This window comes from Protopterus annectens, chromosome 7.part0 (assembly GCF_019279795.1).
Source record: "Protopterus annectens isolate FY-2018-M chromosome 7.part0, PAN1.0, whole genome shotgun sequence".
Classification (NCBI taxonomy): Eukaryota; Metazoa; Chordata; order Ceratodontiformes; family Protopteridae; genus Protopterus; species Protopterus annectens.
In genome coordinates, this window is record NC_056739.1 from 1162774415 (window position 1) to 1162795986 (window position 21572).

General features: G+C 40.0%; 1 protein-coding gene across 1 annotated transcript in view; it reads left to right on the forward strand.

Moving 5' to 3' along the window:
• LOC122806926 (cholesterol side-chain cleavage enzyme, mitochondrial) overlaps positions 1-21572 on the forward strand; it is a 191334-nt gene that overhangs the window by 15773 nt on the left and 153989 nt on the right. The gene's annotated exons all lie outside the window — the stretch shown is intronic.

The window sequence follows — 21572 nt, forward strand, 5'->3', positions numbered from 1 at the left end:
CTTTTTTCTATAGTGTTCAATCTCGCCATTGTTACTAATACAGAATTACCCATTCCTGTCATTATATATTACTGAAATATTATATTAAATGCTGAATCATGTTCCATAGCTAAATTGACTAAATTGTAAAACTGAGCTAAATTGGAGAGACACAGCCTTTAACACCACTCTCAAGTCTCACCTAAAAATGCATTGGCTCTGCCCTTGCTCTAACCCCAACTAACACAATTCCCAGCCATTTAGTACAGAATTATTTTCTTTTTATCCTATTATCAGCTTAATCCTTAGGTATCATTTAATTGTCTACTTATTTAAAAAACTATCTTGTACTCATTACCCCTAATATGTTCTTTTCTGTTCTTACTAGTGTACTGTGTACTCTGAATGCCATGTTGTTTACTGTAAAATCATCTACTATTGTAACATGTTTTATTGTACAATTTCCTCTATTTTAAAATATCTTATTTGTGCTTGTTGGAGCTTTTCTCCCCAGGCCTCCACTGAAAAAGGACCTGTGTCTAGTCGGAATTTCCTGGTAAACAAATGTAAATAAGTAATACATAAATTCTACTCATTCCAGTTTCTGCCCACTGCACATTTTACTTATGAAATGTGTCTACTTTTTCCATTAAATATGGGAAGTTGGCAGAGGGGTATAAGACATTGTGTTGTTAGACATGGACCTGCAGCAATCCTGAGAGTGATTTCAATAGCCCCCATTTTTCCTACTGTGTAACTGAGCAAATCATTTATCCAGACATTGTTTGAGGGTTGCCTTGAAAAGGGACTATATGGGTCCAGTGGGCTTATCCACTTAATATTTATTTATTTATATATATATATATATATATATATATTTATTTATTATCTGAATATATTAAATTTCAAGTTAATCTGTGCAACTACAGACAGACAACCATACTTTTGTTATAGGTTCATAGGTTCATACTAGGCTATCTGCCCTAGGGCATTTATAAGCCTAGCCAGAGTGTGTTTGGCTTTCGCCACCTATTTTAAATTAATTTTGCTATGCCCTTTTTCGAGGTTAGTATACTGTGCCTCTGTCTAACAGTGACACAGAAGTGATACCTGGGGTAAACCTACGATCTCCCATCCACTCATCAAGATTCCTACTGAAGAGAGTCAATGAGGGTCTCTGCCTAACCTGGACTGGGATTTTATTCCAGAGTGAAGGGAGCCTCTGGGTTATGAATCTGTCCCTCCAGCATGTCCTATTTATTTCAGTGCTGAGGTTCAAGTCTCTTGAGCACGTAGCTCGATGGGATTTGGATTTTCTGAGGTGCAGCATGTCCATTAATTCTGGGTTGGACATGGCTTTATACATCAGGCACAGATCGCCTCTGAGCAGGTGGTATGCCACTGAGTAGAGCTGGAGTTTCTTTAACCGGGCAGCATATGGCATCTATTTGAGCCCTTTGATCCTCTTGGTGAGGTACTTTTGGGGTCTTTCCAGTTGCTGCAGGTGTCTGGTAAGGTACATCCCAAAAGGGGCATTATACTCAATTATGGGCCTGATGAGGGATGAGTAAAGAGGCACAATGATCTCCCCTAATCTAGATGTGAATCCCTTCATGATTAGGTGGGCTATATAAAATGTTCTTCTAACCACTTTGGCCACGTGGTTGTCAAATGAGAGATTGCTATCAACTTGGGTCCCCAGGTCCCTAATTACTTCTTCTGTACTTAATGGATTACCACCTATGTGGTAATTTGTGGGCACTTTGTTTTTGCCAAAGGGGATGACTATACACTTTTTGGCGTTTAGCTTGAGGCCATGTCTCTGGCACCAGTTGTCTGTTTCTATGAGGCCCTTTTGGAGGATGCTTGTGTTGGCTGGAGAGTCAATTATGGCGCCCAGTTTGCAGTCATCTGCGAACTTGGTCAGCCACAGTCCTTCCGTGTTGGCCTGTACCTCCGAGAAATATATACCGAACAAGAGAGGTCCCAGGACTGAGCCTTGTGGGATGCCACTTGTAACTGGTTTGGAGTCTGACATGGCTCCAGCAATTCTAACCATGTGGGTTCTGTCCTTGAGCCAGTTTGCAACCCATCTAGTGACATAGTGGTTTATATTTAAGCTGGTGAGCTTATCTATATTGCCCAAGTGGGGTATTGTATCGAAGGCTTTTGCGAGGTCCAGGTAGGCTGTGTGGACCACCTTCCCTCGTCAATGGCCTTGGTGACTGTTTCAAAGAAATCAACCAGGTTTAAGAGGCAGGATCTGCCCTTAACAAAGCCGAACTGGGTAGGATCCAGTGTCTGTAGGTCCCCAATATCTTTATTTATGAGGTCCATGATGATCCTTTCCATAGCTTTGCAGACCAAGCTAGTCAGGCTTATGGGGCGATCGTTTCCAGGATCCGTTGAGGCACCACCTTTGTGGAGAGGGACCACTGTTGCTGTATGCCACTCTTTGGGTACATATCCTGTAGTAAGGCTGAGATTGAACAGTAGTTTTATGTTTGGGTTTAGCTCTTCTTGGAGTTCATGTAGGACGCAGCCGGGACACCGTCTGGTCCCATTGATGCTGTGTTTTTGCTTTGGAGAGGGTAGCTCGTACCTGAGCACCTGAGATGTCAGGGGGGCAGCACTCTGCTGGGACAGATATTTGCCCTTTTGGGGGGGAGGGGGTTTGCGCTGAACCTGTCAGCTAGGATGTTGGCAATGTCTGTGGGTTCGGTGTATTTTTGTCATTTTGGACTAATTCTGAGCATATCTGGGAATTCCCACCCAGGTTCCTAACATAACTAAAGAAAGCCTTGTGATTATCCTTAGTGTCCTGTGCAATTTTTCTCTCGAAGTTGGCCTTAGACGATTTTATCAGTGCCCGTAGTTTTTTGCTAATACTGATCAGAGATGCCTTCCCTTTTTGGGATTTTGCTCTATCATGTAGTAGCTTCCTCCTTCTATTGTATAGTTTGTTTATGGCTGGGATCCACCAGACAGGACGTCTGCCTTTGGAGGATTGGGTCTTGGTTTTATTTGGGATTGCATGATCCATGCATTCCTGAAGGTGTTCATAGAATGTGTTTATAAAGGATTCTGCAGTCTGGGCCGTATTTTCCACAGGCCCGGGGGCTTTGTAGGATTCCACCTCGGTTTTGAGGAGTGTGAAATTTGCTTTAGAGAAGTTTTTCACTGTGGTTTTCTGGGCAGGGGGTGGGGTCAGGATGTGAATATCCAGTGAGATTAGTTTATGGTCTGATCTTACCAGTGAGGGATACACTTCTGGTCTGGAGCATAGAGTCCCCATGTTGGTGATGATCAGGTCCAGTATGTTTTCCCCTCTTGTGGGAGTGGTAACAAGTTGTTCCATAGCATTTGAGTTTATAAATTCTAGGAACCTCTGGGCTAGGGTGTTGGAGCTAGAGTAATGCTCCCAGTCTATGTTTGGGTAGTTGAAGTCACCCAATATAATGGTGTTTGGAGAGACCTTCATATTTTCCAGTGTTCTCAGGAAGGCTGAGTGGGGTTCCTGGGTTTGGGAGGGTGGTCTATAGTAGGCTATAAACTGGAAGGCAGTTTTACCCACTGTTAGTTGCACATGGATAGTCTCTGATGCTTCATGCTGTGCCACCAACCTGGAGGTGTGGGTATCTTTGATGAATATTGATACTCCCCCTCCTTTTGTGGTTTGGTCCAAGTTTTGGGGCCAAAAAGCATGGTATGAGGTATAACCTGGTAGTGCTGGGGTGCTCTCGGGAGCCTTGAACCAGGTTTCTGTTACTGCACAGATATCGATGTTCTCCATGCTAAGGAGAGTTTCTAGTGCATGCATCTTGAGGTTTAGACTTCTGGCGTTGAGTAACATTACTCTTAGTTTCTTATCCCTTGTGATACCTATGGAGGTGGGTTTGTCTTTTGAGCCTTGCCTAAAAAAGGCACTATGGGGGTAGCAAGAGCCTTTGCCAATATCGAAAGCCCAGGGGTGACAGGTGCAAGCCATCCCTAGCGAAGCATCGTGGCTTGTCGAGTATGTCATCCCAGGCTGACAGGCATTGGATCCCCTTTGAATGACACCAATACTTAAGCCAGTTGTTGAAATTGATCATCTTGTCTTCATATTGTGGCATCATTCTTGGTGAGGATAAGATGCTACTCAAGGTCAGGGTCATACCAGCCTGGGCTACATGCTCAGAGAGCTCCTCTATGTCTCTTTTCATGTAGTCCAGGGAGGTACATCTCAGGTCATTCACACCAGCATGGACAATGACTGAGTCATATTTGTACTTGCCTTGGAGTGACCTGAGTGCTTGTGTTATGTGGCGGATCCTAGCACCCGACAGGCAGCTCACCGTGACCTTCTCCTTGTTCAGCCTGGTGAGCAGGACATCAGTGTGCCTGACGATAGAGTCACCTATTACAAGTGTATCAGGTGTGTTGTTTAGCCTTAAGGGCTGTGACTGTTCGGCACACTGGCTTTGTGAGCTATGTGTTGCACGTGTTTTGTTTTGGGGTAGCGGTTGCTTGGGTGTCTGCTTTGGAGGTCTCTGCTGCTTAGGCAGATTTTTATTTAGAGCCTCCGAGTATGCTTTTGTGTGTTTATGTGTTTGGTTTGCTGTCGTGATAGGTCTATGTGAGACTGGAATTGTAGTGAGTGTGGTTTCCTTCTCCTCCTGACTGGTTACGCCAGTACTGAGTTGAGAGAGCTTAGCCTCCAGTTTGGCTATATGGTTGCATCTCTCACATGTGTTGGAATTTGTTGGGAGGAGGAAAGGGTTGTCTGTGTACATGAGGCAGTTGTAACATTGCCTCAAGATTCCCAGATTCACCAGCTGGACCGGAGAGGAGATTGACAACTGACCTTTGGACATGCTAGAATAGTATTGGGAATTCCTTTATAATTGAAAAAAGGGCCAATGGGGAACAAGGTACTCAAGGGGAGTTTATGAGGGTGTAGTGCTTTTAATTTTTTAGTGCTGACTTAGTGAACAAGTGCCAGGTAACGTAAATGCAATGTGTTACAGGTAACTTAAATGCAAAAATGACAAACAGTAACTTTCTTTCAAGTGAAACAAGGAAATAAGTACAGTAAGCAATGCAGATATCACTAGGGATCCACAGAAGCGCTGAAAAGCCACATTTTAGGTGAAATTAGCATTTCAGGGAAATAAGCAAACAAAAAAAAGCATACAAACAAAGCTAGATTCAGCAGGCCTGGATCTAGTCTATGCTACAGCAAACAAGGTGTACCAATTTCAGTAAGAAACAGTTCAAATATGCAGGCACTATAAGCCTTTAACCAGAAATTCCCAGCTCAGAAGGGCAGAGTCCAGCCTCTCCTCCCACAAGAGTGCAGACCCCTGTCCTGCCACCACAGTGCAGGCCACAAACCTTCTTAATGTAAAACAACTGGTCTGAAGCCCAAGTGCTTAAACTAAAAGGCTTAGAATGAGTTACACCAAGCAGTAGTAAATACAACTGAGTACTTTTAAGATGACGCAAAAGCAAAATAAAGTAGGAAGAAACACAAATACAGTAAAAGCAGATAAAATTTTTTTTTTTTTTTTTTTTTAAGTGGAAAGAGAGAAAGGAGTAGCAGAAACTAAGCTGATTGGCCTTCTCAAATGTTCTCCCTGTACTGGGTAGAATGAGGTAATGACACTAGACTGGGAGGAGGGTCCCAGATCAAATTTACACTAGGGGCTGGCAACTGCAAAGCCACCAACTATAAAAACACTATACCAACATGGAGGGAGGGTGGGAAACAAACTGTAGAAATGTTTCTCACACCTGAAAAGCAGCAGTGAGCCTTTAAATTAAAGTTTTAAACAGCTAAAGGAGCATCTAGAAAAAAAAGAGTTTAACTGCAACAAGTTATTACAAACAAACAACCCAACAGATGCTTAATAAAAGTGGACAATTTCCAGTTAATACCTCACACACAGTGAAACTAGCTAGAAAAATACACAGTACACAAAGTGCTATAAATAACAAAGAAATAAAGAACAAAATAAACAAAAAACAGGATACTTAATGTTATATATTATAGCTCCGAGTTTCCTCAGTGTCCTTCCTTCGAACAAGCTCAGTTACTTATAGTAAGTATGGTTGTCTGTCTGTAGTTGCACAGATTAACTTGAAATTTAATATATTCAGATAATAAATAAATATATAATTGGACTATTGCAACTAGTATTTAACTGTATAACAACTAGCACCTGTATGTTAGTAGTCTAGTAATCTCTTGGAGCTTATCTCCCCGGGACTCTACTGAAAATGGACATAAATCCAGTTAGACTGTCCCGGTCAACAAATGTAAAATAAATAAATAAATATTCTTTTTATTAAGCATTTTACACAATACAATCATCATATTGAAAAATTATTTAAAATGATGCTGCTGCTTGCTGAAACCAAAGTCTGATTAATGCACTGAGCCTTGTAGGCTATTAGCTTTGTCAGCACTGTATTAACTTATGTGCAGCTACTAATAAAATGACTTATCTATGTAACAGATGACACATACTATACTGTTACAGTTTACAGCGTTAATGCTTCAAATTTTAGTTTTTTTCTTGCAAGTACGGATTATAACTTTCCATTCTCCATTTACCTCAGAACAAATGTGTTCCTACATGTACCAGATCTAACAAAAATCAGATCCATCCCACCATTCAGTCATTGTTCTTTTTTATTCTCTTTTTTTGTGAAAGTAGTCTTTTGATGTTAATACTATTGGAATTTGCTTGATGTAATGCAGTCTGTTGAGAACTTTCAAAGTCAGTACTTTGATATTTGCCTGATGCCATAGAGTCTAGTGATAAGCTGCATTTTGTTTTGTTTCAATGTGAATTATGTGACAATCTTACTGTCTTAGGCTGGTAGGAGTTGTTTATTTCTGCACCTGGGTTTCTCAGGAGGCAGAGAAGCCTTCTTATCTGTAATTCTCCTTGAAGCTTGTACCAAGCACATAACTTTTTGTATCACACACAGTAGAATGTCAAAGCATGCATTTCTTTTTCAAACTAAGAAAAGCTTAACCCTTTAATGTATATATACTAGCAAACAGAAATGTGCATGCATCTAAATGTATATATTTTACTACATATATTCTTACAAACAGAAGTGTACATGCACTATTGTAATTGTCTAAATGTATATATCTAACACATATATTAAGATCAAAACATGTTTCTTTTTATATCATCCCCTGATGGACAATAATACATACATACAAGCAAATGCATCTTAAATAGCAGTATCTAACATGGCATTTTTTATACACGTATTGCAGTCTTAGAATTTCATCACAATGGCAGCTCTGTCTTTTGTGAGTCACACATAAATTAGAACAGGTCAATTAAGTAGTCGCACAGAAGTTAGAACAAGTCAGTTAAGGTTAATCATTTGTGAACTGAGGGAGTTGAGCTAGGAACTAAACCTTCTATTTAAGGGATAAAATAAAACATTTCACAGCTTTAATGGAAAAGCTCACCCAGACTCTGCCACAGCTTGCTGTGAGGGAAAGGTTAGTTTGCTTTTGATTTCTTGTATTTTGTATTACATTTTTGCCTTTTTCTATTTGTAAATTGTGATTTGTTTTCTTTACACCATGTTTTACTTGTATTTTGCTTTGAATTGCATATTAAAACTTGGAAAGAGACCACAGCTGTGTCTCCTGTGAGCCAGACAGAATTTTCCCCACCCTCCCACACTGTTGCTGTTGTATTCTTAAATACAACGGCCTTTCTAGTTGTCTGCCTCATATGTTAATTTGACCAGATATCTTCTTCCTGCTCCCCTTTCATTGGCTGGTGTGAATAAGCACAAAATTATCATTTTGTGAAATCACTCTCCTTCAACTATTTAAATGTATTGGCCATCCCACTATATTCCATAGAACCAGAATACAAAATTGCCTTCCCCCTTTCAATCTATCCTGCTATTTTAAAATTAGTGGCTTTGCACTTAGACAGCTAAATCTTAAGTTACCATCTTTCATATCTAACTGCTTAGTGCACACTGCAGTGTTTAGGATATTAGCCCATGTTTTCATCTTACCTTTAAACATCTATTTCAAGACCACCAAATTATTGGAGAGCCCACATTCTGCATCTCAATAGTCATCTTGGGATTAGTGCCTCTGTTTTCTCCTGGTGAGAGAAGAAGCATAAGGACATTATTTCCTGGAGACTGCTGATCACCAGAATGCTTACTGCTTTATAGGTGACAGCTTGGAATTTGTGCTTACATTCGGTTCCTGGTGAGAAAAGGAGAAGAGTGCATTGATACAGTTGTCTACTGATGTACTATGTTCTTCATCTGTAAATATGTTGTAAGTAATTGCTATGTAAATTGTTAATTGCTATGTAATCCAATGTAACTACTGTCTGTTTATTTTAACTGTGGAGCTTTTCTCCCCGGGCCTCCGCTGAAAATGGATCTACATCCAGTCGGACACTCCCGGTCAACAAATATAAATAAATAAATAAATAAATAAATAAATAAATAAATAAATAAATAAATTGATTCCTGACTGTTTCTATTGGGCAGTGAGTATCTGTTTTCAAAGTTCCTGATTGGTCTGGTTGCTATACAAGGCATCTATAAGAAAAAGGCTACAACAAACCTACAGACCCTTGCATCATCTGGGACAAGACTGTGGATCACCAAACAGGCTGTGGCCTGCTTCTTGTCTTGGGACTGGGGCTAACATTTTGCTTCTGGTGAGAGAAGAAGCAATGGTTCATTGTATCCCAACAGAGTGAAGCTATGGTGAGATCATCACTATTGGTAGCCAGGCAGTAGCCATTCATGCATATCCCCTCTTTTCATCATTCTTGACAAGCTAATTCTTTGTTTTCAGTAAGTACTGCTTGATTTGTTTCTAATTTCAGAATATCTGCCTAAATACTTCATCCTTAAATTTTCAGGGTCTATGTATTAGTAAACCCTCAAGTGTTTGGCAGTGCTCCATGCAGACTCAGACACCTTGAGTGGCATTTTTCCTGTAAACGCACAATTGAAATTTCTCCAATACGTAGTTGAACACAGGATAACTAGATTGCAGTGACAAGCACTGTCCCCATAGTTGCAAACTGGATACTCCTGACATTGATTGATATTCTCACTCCAACTGTCAAATCAATAAAAAAGGGTCAGTTGCTATGGATATGAACTTTTCCACTGTCTCTGTTACCAGCTTAGTGAATATGGGCATCCTGAGGCAATGTAGAATTTGCCTCATGTTTACTGACAACCAGGTAATTCTCAAACAAACTGATATAGTATGTGAGAGATGTATTTATACAATGTCAATGGAGGCAAAGCTCTCACATAACAGTACTCCTAATGTCAATAAGGTTGTCAGTAGTATACACGCTACACCAATCACATGCATTTCAAAGCAGACATATAGACCCACATATGCTGAGGCACTTAAGTGTAACCTTCCTAAACCACAAAGATTTCCTAGACAATGGACACATAACAAATACCCTCAGCAGCTCCAAAAGTATGCTTTCAAAACAACACCCAAATCAACACATAGAGCTACATCTCATGGAGCCTCTACCTCTAAGGCCATAAGGCCACCACACAATCCAACATTCTAGTCATTGGAGATTCCATTGTGAGACACACTGATTTCCCTCTCACCAGGCTGAATAAGGAAAAGGTCACAGTCAGTTGCTTATCAGGGGCTAGGATCTGGCACATTATGCACTCACTCCGCTCACTGAACCACAAGTACCAATATCACTCAGTAATAGTCTATGTGGGATTAACTTACCTGAGATGTACCTCACTAGACTATATGAAGAGAGACATCATGAAGCTCTTGGAATATGTGTATTGTGCTAGTATAAGCCTAGCACTGAGCAGCATTTTACATTCTCCAAGGATTATGCCACAATACAAACAAAAGATGATTGACTTTAATAATTGACTTAGTTTCTTGTGTCAGTCTAAGGGGGTGCAATATTCATCAGAGTGGAAGGAGATGGTCAACAGACCACTCTGCTTTGTCAGGGATGATCTGCACCTCTCTCCTCTAGGCTTTTGAACATTAGCTAAAACATTGTCTTCCTCCATAGTGCCTTTTTTAGGCAATGCCAAACTGAAAGTACTTCTGACATAGCAAATCAAAAACAAGAAAAATAAAAAGGTATTACTCTCAATGCTAGGAGTTTAAACAAAAAACTCTACTCCCCTAGAAGCTTTCTTCACCCTAGAGAATGCTGATGCCTGTGCGGTCACAGAGACATGGTTTAAAGCCACAGAAACCACACCAGCAGTTCAAGGTTATAATGCCTTCCACACATTTAGACCAGCTATTTCACAGGCTGGGACTAAAGCTGGAGGTGTCTCTGTTTACACAAAAATAAATATACGTCAAGGCTGGTCAGACAGGACAATGCACTTGAGCTGCTCCATGTTCAAATTACCATAGGGAAAATCCAATACCACTTCCTTGCAAGCTATAGGTCCCCCTCTACAACCCAGGAAACCCATACCATGTATTTAAACTTATTAGGAACACTAGCCATCCAACCCAATACCATATTCATAGGTGACTTTAATTACCCCACTATTAACTGGGAATCTTATAAGACACCAAATGTACAGGCACAGAGATTCCTGGATTTTGTAAACACAAACTCCCTGGACCACAAAGTCAATACATCAACCAGGGGTACAAACATATTGGATCTGGTCCTCACTAATATGGGAGAGTGCTGCACACCCCCTACTCTAATGTCTTCCTTAGTAAGGTCAGACCACAAAATGGTCTCCTTTGAAACCCTGTACAAGCATGTTAATAGCTACATACAGGCAGCTGTACCCACCAGAAAGAAGTACAGAACTAACTCAAAAAACAGGCCACCCTTTTGGAATCACAGAATCAATAGGCTGTATAACAGAAGGAAAAAAAATCATGGCAAAAATTAGGACATGCAGGATCCAGCAGGATAAAAGCACTCTCATTAAACTAAACAAACAACTCAGAGGACAAATAAAGTCTACCAAAGCCAAATTTGAGGTAAGTTTGGCCTTCCAGGCTAAAGACAATCAGAAAGCATTCTTTAGCTATGTCTGCAACCTTAAAGGCAAAGGCAATACACAATTGTGTGCAGAGCTTATTGAAAATGGAGCCACCTATACTGAGCCAGAAGATATAGCAAACCTCCTGGTTGATAAATTCAAAACCAACTTTACCCCTCTCTTCCCCTTAACCTTCTCTCAGGAAATACCATCAAATATAACTCCCCCTACTATCACTAGGGAACAGGTTCTTAATGCTCTTTCTAAGACCAAGAACACTGCATCAGTGGGCGCAGGCAATATCCCAGGATGCCTTCTAAATAGCTTGAAACATGACATATCAGGGCCTCTGGAATTACAATTTAATTGTAGCCTCCAAACAGGCTTCCTGCCTCATGAACAGAGAATGCAACAGTCATCCCTCATCACAAAGATGGGCCATCTACAGACCTTGGAAACTAGACCCACAAGTCTCACTAGTCTTATATGTAAAGCCATGGAAAGAATTATCATGGATATGATCAATAGAGAAACCTCCAGACATTGGACCCATCCCAGTTGGTTTCAAGAGCAGATCATGCCTACACAAACTGATGGACTTCTTTCAGAAGGTAAGCAAAGCAATGGATGAGGGAAAAATGGTTTGCACTGCCTACCTTGACCTGGCCAAGGCATTTGACACAATACCCCAATCAGGCATTGTTGACAAATTCAAGAGGTTAAGTACAAACCCATATGTCACCCAGTAGATATCCATGTGGCTCACAGACAAGACTCAGGAAGTTAGAACTGGGGAGTCCACCTCTACAAAGTGGCCAGTCACAAGTGGAGTCCCTCAGGGATCAGTCCTTGAGCCCCTTCTTTGTGGCATTTACTTTTCTGAAGTCAAGGCCAATGTCAGTGGTCTCTGGCTGATAAAATCTGCAGTTGATTGCAAATTAGGAGCTGTCACTGCATCCCACACTGACACAAATGTTCTCCAGGAGGGGCTGACACAGATAAACAACTGGTGTCAGAGCCATGGACTAAAATTAAATGCCAAGAAATAAATAATAGTATTCTTTGGGAAGCTATCCACCCCTGGTAACTATCATATTGGCAACACACCCCATAAAGCTGACCCAATAGTGAGAGAGTTAGGGCCACACATAGACGGTAATCTAGCCTTTGACCATCATGTGTCAACAATAGTGAGGAAATCATTCTATGTTGCACAACTAATACACAAAGGTATGACATCTAAGTCCAAAGAAGTCATTGTTCCACTGTATTCAGTATTGAGTACAATGCCCCTTTTGGTATGTACCTAACCAAGCATATCTAGTTATTGGAATGTCCACAGAGGTTCCTCACTAAAAGAGTACAGGGCATAAGTAAAATGTCCTGTGCACACCACTTCAAAGCCCTATCCCTGCATTCTGTCTCCTACAGGCTTTTTAGGGGAGATCTATGCCTGGCATACATGGCATTGTCATTCTGAACTCTGATGGACCTCCTGCATATCCACAAAACAAACAGCACCAGAATTACTGATTCTAAAGACTTAAACCTTGCAATAGGACCTGCTGGAGAAACAGGTATATATCCCTGAGTTTATCCCATCTCTGGAACAGGCTCCCTGTCTATGTGAAGCAGAGTTCTTTCCTAACCCAATTCAAGTGCAACTTGGACAATTCGATGGGGGACAGGGAATACATCCTTTGTTTGGCACCTATGTCTCTAATGGACACAGGCAACCTGTAAATGGTTCATCTCCCAGGCCTTGCTTGTAAATGTTTCATCTCCCAAAGCCCTGCTTACACTTATCAAGGATATTAGAACTTGTCAGAGATTTGGGATGCATGGCTAGGCTTAAAAATGGTCTTTCTGGTAGTTAGCCTAGTTAACACCTATGAACCTATGATACATCTAATTACCCTTATTTAAACTCTGTATATTTGCTCCATCCTATAACTGACTTTTGTTTACATCCCACCCTTACCCTCATTAGGGATAACCTAACACTCTTTTTTAACTAAAGCCTTCAGCCTTTGATAGGGCATATACTCTATTGTAGCACAAAAAAAAAAAAATGAAACGTTGTTTAAGACTAGCACAATCCAATTACAAAACAAATGTCATCTAGTATACTTTTCTTATCCCCCGAGCACATTCTCAAGTTATTGCCCTTCACTATCTCTTCACTCAAGGATATATAACCTTTTCATCCTTTAGCTATTAGATTCCTTACCCTTCCTCCGAGGTAAAGTAATTGTACTTTATCCTTCTCTCACCCTCCTTATGCCTGTCCACCAAGCCCCAGAAGTATAAGTTACCAAATTATCTATGGTATGATCTCATTTATTCTCATTAGGGGTAATATATAATTATCATATGATCTCATTTATTCTCATTAGGGGTAATATATAATTATCATATGATCTCAGTTATTCTCATTAGGGGTAATATATAATTATCAACCATGGGATGGGTAAGGCCAATCTCTAACCAAATGGGATAGATTAATTCGAGCACAAAAAGGGAAACTGGCTAGGCTTAAAATGGTGCACAAGGGCAGTCAGTCTAGTTCTTACCTATGAACCTACGAACCTATGCACTTCCAATGTCGTGGAACACATTTGTCGTATACTCTTTTCTATTCCTGTATTTTCAGTTCCATAGACGCCTAAATGCCTGGCATTTCCAAAACATATGTAGATTTCCTGCCTCCTTCTCTCCACATCTCCAGCATTTCCCCATCCCTACTTTCTTTATTTTTTTAAAACATCCCTATTTTCTAATGCCTCTTCAACTACAGGGGAATTCTGAAGCACCTGTACAACCATCTCATATACTGATTCCATAAAATAGGCACAGCTTTTAATTTATAATACCTTCTCAACACCTCCTTTCATTCCTCTTCAGATGTAACTACACCTTCTACTGTAAACCACCTCCTTCTTAATTTTACCATCACCTGTCTGTATTTTCTCACAACTAGTTTTGCATATATCTGTCCATAATTTACCTTCTAGTTGCAAGTTATCTCCCTCATGCACACTGATAGCTATTTAGTCATTCTGGATTGTCTGCTTTATTTCTACCCTTACTAACCAGGCTTTAATAGGCAATTTCAGTTGCTAAATTGTAGGTACTCCCCTGCTGTGTGGCCAGAACTTTCTATCCATTCTTTCAGACTTATAAGTCTCCACTTGTACTCCTCCTCATCCAGTTTATACATCAAATCATCTACCTTATTCATCATTCTTCTCCATCACGTCTTCCAATTCAGAATTTTACCTTGTAAACATTAAATTCTATCATCATCATCATCATGACATCATTATCACAACCCCCCCTCTTTTTTCAAATTTTCAACATAGGGCCCCAGGGTTTTGCATCAACTGTCCCCATTTCTATATTCAGTGCCACTCTCCTACATTCTTTGACAGTCTTGCCTGACTGTCACAGGTCTTCTCTCACACAATCCGCCATCTCTTTTCTGGAGGCCCTTGTTTCCTCTTACGTTCTTCCTGTCTGTCCCAAATCTTCTTCACCAGATCGGCTTCTGTTTTTCTGCTCATGTCCCCAACTCATTATAATCTGTTCTCTTTCACCTACTCTGCAACTGGAGCTACTTGAGCTTCTGATCTGATGTCATAATTTCTTCATCTGATACACAGTGTGCACCCTGCCACTCATCTCAGCCACTTTATCATAATCACCTCTGGCTTCCTCAGCTGCTCTGCCTTTACTGCCCAGGTTTCTGAACCATACAGTAGTACTGGTTTCACTACTGGTTTGTACACCTTACTTTTCAGCTTCTTTGGCACTCTTCTGTCATACACTATACCTGACACCCTGTGCCCGTTGGCTGCAGCCATTCTGATTCTACCTTTAACCTCCTCATTCATATTCCCCTTCTCTTCAACCACCCACCTCATGCACTTGATGCGGTTAACCTGCTCTACTAGTTTCCCTTCGATTTCAGTTTTCAGCTTCTTCTGATTTCCCCATTTGCTACTATTACAACTGCCTTATCTGTATTCATGTTCATCCCATGTGCCTTTAGTTTTGCATTCTATTCCCCTATCAATTGTTGAAGTTCTTTTCCAGAGTCTGCCTGTAGTTCCACATTATCTGCATAAAGCACCTTCTTTGATATGTCCTCCTCTCCAGCCTGTTTGCTAATGTAGTCCCTCAGCAGTATGAACATCACAGCTGAACCCTGATACATACCCACTCTAATTGAGAACCCCTCTGTGAGACTGAACACTATTTGTACTTGAATCTGAGTCCTTATGTACAGTCTGCACCAATTCTACCAATGTCACTGGGACTTTGAACCACTGAAGGACTGCCTAAATCAGTTTTCTTGGGACTTTGTCATATGCTTTCTCAAAGTCTAGGAATGCCTAGCTGTACTTTTATCATGTCTGGCTTCTTATCAACTATTAGTCTCACTGCAAACATCAGATTGTTTTGCTGCATCCTGATCTGAATCTGAGTTGCTCATCTCACATCTTATTTCCTTTTACTATGTTTATTCATTTATGAATCACCATCTGCAGAACTTTCATGAAGTGTGATAAGAGTCTAATACCTCTATACTCCACAGAGATGTGAATGTCCCATTTGTTCTAGTACAATGGCACTAGTTTGCTTATTCACCAGTCATCTGGGATACACCTTTCACCCCATATTGCTATGAGTACCCTCATGAGCCATTTCTCTCCATATGAGCCCACTGTTTTCCCTGACATTTTCCTTAGTGCTGTTCTTACTTCTTTTAGGGTGGGCTCCTCCTCTTCTTTCATTACAGGCCGTGTCTATGGCAATACAGTTTCTATGTTTTTTTTTTATTCAGAAACTCCTGAAAAAATACTCTCCATCTGCCTTTAATGTCCTGTGGACTGGTGGGCAGTGTAGGGTCTGATAACTATCTTTTTTTTATCTTTCTGTTTTTGCATTGCAACCTGGTAGCATTTCTTTGTGCCATCTGCTAAGCCACTTTCCAGAAGCTGGTAGAGTACCTCTGATGCTGTGTTCTTTGCTGTTTGACTGCTTTATTAACCTCTTTGTTAGCCAGCTAATATTCCTTCTTAACCTGTTCCATCTTTTCTATCCAAAACAAATGCAGCATTGCATCTGCATCCTTTGGCAAAACTGGGCATCCATGCACCAATCATATAGGTGGCACCCCTTTGAAAGCTGACTCAGTCATTGGGAACTTGAGCAATTTCACTGACAACAAACTACCCTTTGATCACAATGTATCCACTGCTGTTAGGAATCCTAACAACAGTATGCATTTTGGTCTGTTATAATTCATATTAACTAGCTTCATACACCAAGCAGAGTATTAAAAGGCCTCTCCTAATACAGGATCTTTCACCAGGTAGCATTTTTGACTCAAACCTGCTCACATAATGAAACAAACAGTTGGGGTGCAGACGAAGCAGATCCATACTTCAGGAAATGTCTCAAAATGGAAACAGCTTGTGCTACAGCAGGAGCACTGATAGAGAAGATGTGTTCGCTTTTCAAAATTCACAACATAAATCGGTACCTGGGTCCTATCTTTGTTTTATAGCTTTATCTCTATCCATCATCTTGGCTCAATATTAAGCAACCGAAAGCATTTATCTTCCTGACTGAGTGGTGTTTACCTTCCTTTCTGAGTAGTGTTTATTGCAGATTTTAGGTTCCTACTACTTTACTACATCAGTATCTCACGCTTTATTTTAGGCCTGCATTATCTATTATAAAATAATAATAGGTGATTATATTTCATAAGTAATTAAAACTGGCTTTATTGAGTATATATATATATATATATATATATATATATATATATATATATATATATATATATATATATATATATATATATATATATATATATAACTGAATATATTGACGTGAAGCTTGTTAACAAGTAAACCATTATTATTATAATTTTGTTCAGTGTAACATTTGGAGACCTCTGGCCTTCATCTTAATGTTTGCCTCCAGACCTGCTCACTCCCCTACCAGTCCCTGCATCACAGCTATTGTCATTGAAGATGATTTTTTTTTAATGTTTTTGTTAGTAGCAATTTTAATGGATGGCTGATAGGGAAATGCTTGGCAATAGTGGCTGAATCATTCATAACACCTGCCCTGGGCAGGTATAGGCAGTGTTATCATGAGTGGAGTCTTCACACTTTTCCACAGATCTGTCCTCTAGAACACTGCACCAAATACTGATTTAAGTAAGAATCTAAATGCTTTGAACCAACTTACAGCCTCCTGTAAAGGTCACACATTTGGTGGACTCTTTAATACCTCTCTTCAAGGAAACAAAACTTGTCTGTAGTCACACAATCTCCATCTTAATCAGGTTCTTTGGAGTGGCGGCTGCTCTTCAAATCTATGCCAACTGTAGTGCAGGAAGGTGATCTACCCTTGTGCCCATGGGCCTGCTATAAGTGAAGGAAAAGAGATGGGAGCATTATGTATGTGTGTATGTAAGTGTCACCCTCCACCACTGGAAACAGTAATCAAGGAACCTCAATCCTCACCACTAGCAGCAGAGGGAGATGTACATTGGGAACATGACAGGTAGACACACACAGTATTTCCAGATGCAGCTCTCTGCATCAAGTGCAATTTCCCTTAAGAGCACACAGAGACCACAGTCAGTCCAAGGCTGGTTTCTCCCTCTTTCTCCAGATCCCCAATAAGACTCCTCACTGGCACAGCTATAGAGTTGAGATCTCAGCTGAGATCTAAGCAAGACCTCCAGCACTGTCTCTGTCCAACCAGCTCACACACACACACACACACACACACACACACACACACACACACACACACACACACACACACACACACACACACACACACACACGCCTGGGAAAGGTTGGCACAGGTTTACTAGCTATGCCCCCATTTGCGGAGACCATAAGGTAGTTATCACTTCCACAGCCACTCCTTATCAGCTACTTTAAGGCTCTTAACAAAGGCTGTCCAATCTTACTGTGTAATGTTACTATCAATACAAAATGGTAGTTTGACCAAGAGCAACGCTATTAGGAGTGGCCCACAGTGTCACCAAATAAATATGCAAGTATTCTCAGAACTTAAATATATCTAGACATATCAGCCACAAAGAAATGATTAAATATATTTAATAATAAATAATAAAAGAAAAAAGCAATACTAAATATATATTTACAATGACATCAGAGTTCAAAATCACAGGAAATATTTAAAACTGCACTGCAGGACAGTCTCAAATAAACAGAAAAAAACATCTATATTAAGTTTTGTTATATTCCTGACTATATCTAAGAGAGTTACTATTCCTAGAACACTTACTTAATCAGAGCAAGGCAGATGTAGTGAATGTTTTTTCTAGATGTTGTCAGGTCAAAGACAGAATACAGAATGCTGTCTCTCTCTAAGAGACTTCTTAAATTAACATCTCAAATATTACTGTTGGGATAGCTTGCAGAATGACATCATTTCTTCTCATCTGACTCTATTCCAGGTGAAAACAACCATTGATGGCAGCTGGTAGCATTTAGAATCTACCTGTAAAAATACACAGACAAGGGCTTTTCCTCAGATCTTTGGTACATGGTGGAAGTTATAAAACAATAAAACACAAGACAATTCAGAAAGCTCCTTACTTTTAGATATTGTGTCTCCTTGCTGCACTGAAACTGAAAGACAACATCTTTTTATGGCCTAGCCATAAAGTAATTTAATTTCAGCTATTTTTCTGAAGTTTTGCAAGTTAACCTCCTGTATTCCACCTTCCTCTATTAAACTATATACAGTTAAACAGTGTATGCACATTTCTGTTCTATTCCAGTAGGGCACATTGTGGATACATTTCAAACAACACTTTGTAAAATACTTCTTCAGTACACATCTGCACAAACCATCTTATATGACATACAGCTGGAATACATTTGTAAAACAAGCATCTTACATGAAGCAAGTTGACATTCACAAATGATACATAACCATTTACAAACTTTCAGACAGCTGTGCTGGCAGTATCTTCCTTTGTCACACTTCAATATATATCAAGTTGATATTCACAAATGACATATAATTATTTACAAAATTCCAGATAGCTGGGATGGGCTGGCAGTACCTCATTTCGTGACAGTAAGTATGTATGTGAGCAGTGCCAGTGTTAGTTGTCTTCAGTCATTTTTTTAAATGTCTGTCTTTCATCCCATAGGAAGTAGATTATGATAAAGAAAAAGACAGTGCTTTAAAATCTGACATTTGACCTGTGTCCATGTTGTAGAAGGATGGAGCCCTAACTATGATGCAGAAGAAATGATTTTGATTAACAGCAGAGGGGCTAGCTACAGGAGGGAAAGGGATGATAAAGCTGCGCTTGTCTGATACTAGAGGTGGGGGGAATGGGAGAGGGAAGCATGTCTTCAGAACACACATCCTGTCACTGAAACCCAGTGGAGACCAGAAACTTGCTCAGATGCAATGACAAGGGATACACGGGTACTGAGGGCTTGCTTTACTTATGTCAGTGAGTGACATGCCCTCATTCGACCCACTATACATTTACCCCTTTGACACTTGGCATGCAAGCTGAAATTATGAATAACTGTAAAAAAATCCCCTTGATAGTTGTCTGGTTAGCAACTGCATGGAAATCATTTCTTGTGTCCTGTGAAGAGCAAGTAGGAAAAATGGCAGTGGCAGAACAGACAGCTGGCTGGGGTCTATATTATATGAACAAAAGGTCATATAATCGAACGCTGTAAACAGTGAAAATGCCAGACTTTGAACTCTTTATTGTGGGGGGTTGCGCCCCCTCACACCCCGCGCTAATTATATACACCAACTCCGAGCTCACACTACAGTCAGGAAAGGGCAAATTTCCTGATCTTCACTGTACCGCGATCTCACAAAAAAATACATTGATGAATAGTATTTTCGTGTATACAGCCATTCGATATTTTGGACTTTCATTCTTCTAATGGAACCCGGCTGACTGGTGAGTGGGCATCAAGTACAAAAAATGCTCTTTGAAATGCTAAATAAAGCTAGTGAAATTGCAGTTACTTTCCAACCACATGTGTAGCTGTAATTATGTAATTTTCTTGAAGATGTACTTTCACATAAAAGAAAAATACTAATTTATTGCAAACTTTACAAAATGTAGTTAATTGTCTAGGCATTGTAACACTGTAAATACTTGTGGTTTTATCTGACTTTCAACAAAGTGGCACTGTGTAATAAGCAGAATAAAGACAAAATATGTAAAGACAGTCACAGGGCTTCCTATCAGAAGTATGAGACTCAGTCTTGTCAATCCTGACGTTTTAATAAAACAAACTCTAATTCAAACAAAACAATGAGTTCCACACTTTGCTGTTCCATCCTTAAAGTGTTTTTTTGTAGGGGTGACCCTGCAACCCCTGTTGGGGTCTAGTTACTACAAGCACTGCTGTTTGCATGTATACTAATTCTTCGATCACTGTCCTTCAGAATAGGGGTGCATTCTGAGATAGCACTGCATCAGAATTAGTATACCGCCCCCCATAGTCACCCTTCCATTTCCTCTGTTTTGAGGAGCTACAGTTATAGTTTAAAAATATGAGCAGGCACTGGAGGCAGGGGTCCCTATTATTAGTCACATGATTTTACATAACTACAGATGTTATGGTTTGCAAGAAGTAAAGAAAGTTAGATGTATGTGGATAAAAGGGGAAGGGGGGTAAAATGGCAATATGGGATGAACAGAAGCTGGAGAGCAACTCTTTTGAGATAGGAGAGTTAAATAAGGGGTAAGAAGCATTAACTGCAAGTAGTACAATAGGGACTAGGATTAGATCACAAAAGGTATTTATTGACTGCCTAAGGAAACAATTGGAAAAGAAAGGAAACTATGGAATATGAAAATGGGATAGTGCTGGGGTGAGTCACTGGTTAAGATCTCTGCTTTGCAGCTCCAGTGATTCATGTTCAGTCCTGGTTATTGTTCACTGTCTGTATGGAGGTTGTATGTTCTTCCTGTGTCTTGTGAATTTTCTCCAGGTACTCTTGTTTTGTTCCAAAAAAAAAAAAAAAGTTTGTCACCTGGTGGCTCCAAAACTGTCTACATGTATTGCACTATCCTCTCTCTTGTGACTCAAAGCATGGCTGTAAAAGGTCTGAGATAGAACAGTTTGCTTACCCAGTTAATAAATTAAAAATAAATGAGAGCAGCAGAATGAGCACCGTAGTAAACTTTAGGTCATTAGAGCCAGAAAGGAAATTGTGAGAATATTTCTGTTCATGTCCAAAGGTTGAAGTAAAGATTGCAAGCCTTCACTGATAACAGGACTGGCCGTATTTTCCTTTTTTTCCTGTAATATTCTTTTAACCTAAGCATTTGTATTAAAACAAAAATTAAAATTTGTATTTTACCCACTGCTGCCTGCTGACAATTATGTTTCACTGCAGATTAGACTATCTTCACAACCTGGTTCAGAGTTGAATGTATAAGTGACCATACATGCAGCCAGTGTTTCTTTTTTTTCTGATGCATGACCATAACCCCATTCCTGATGGATAAT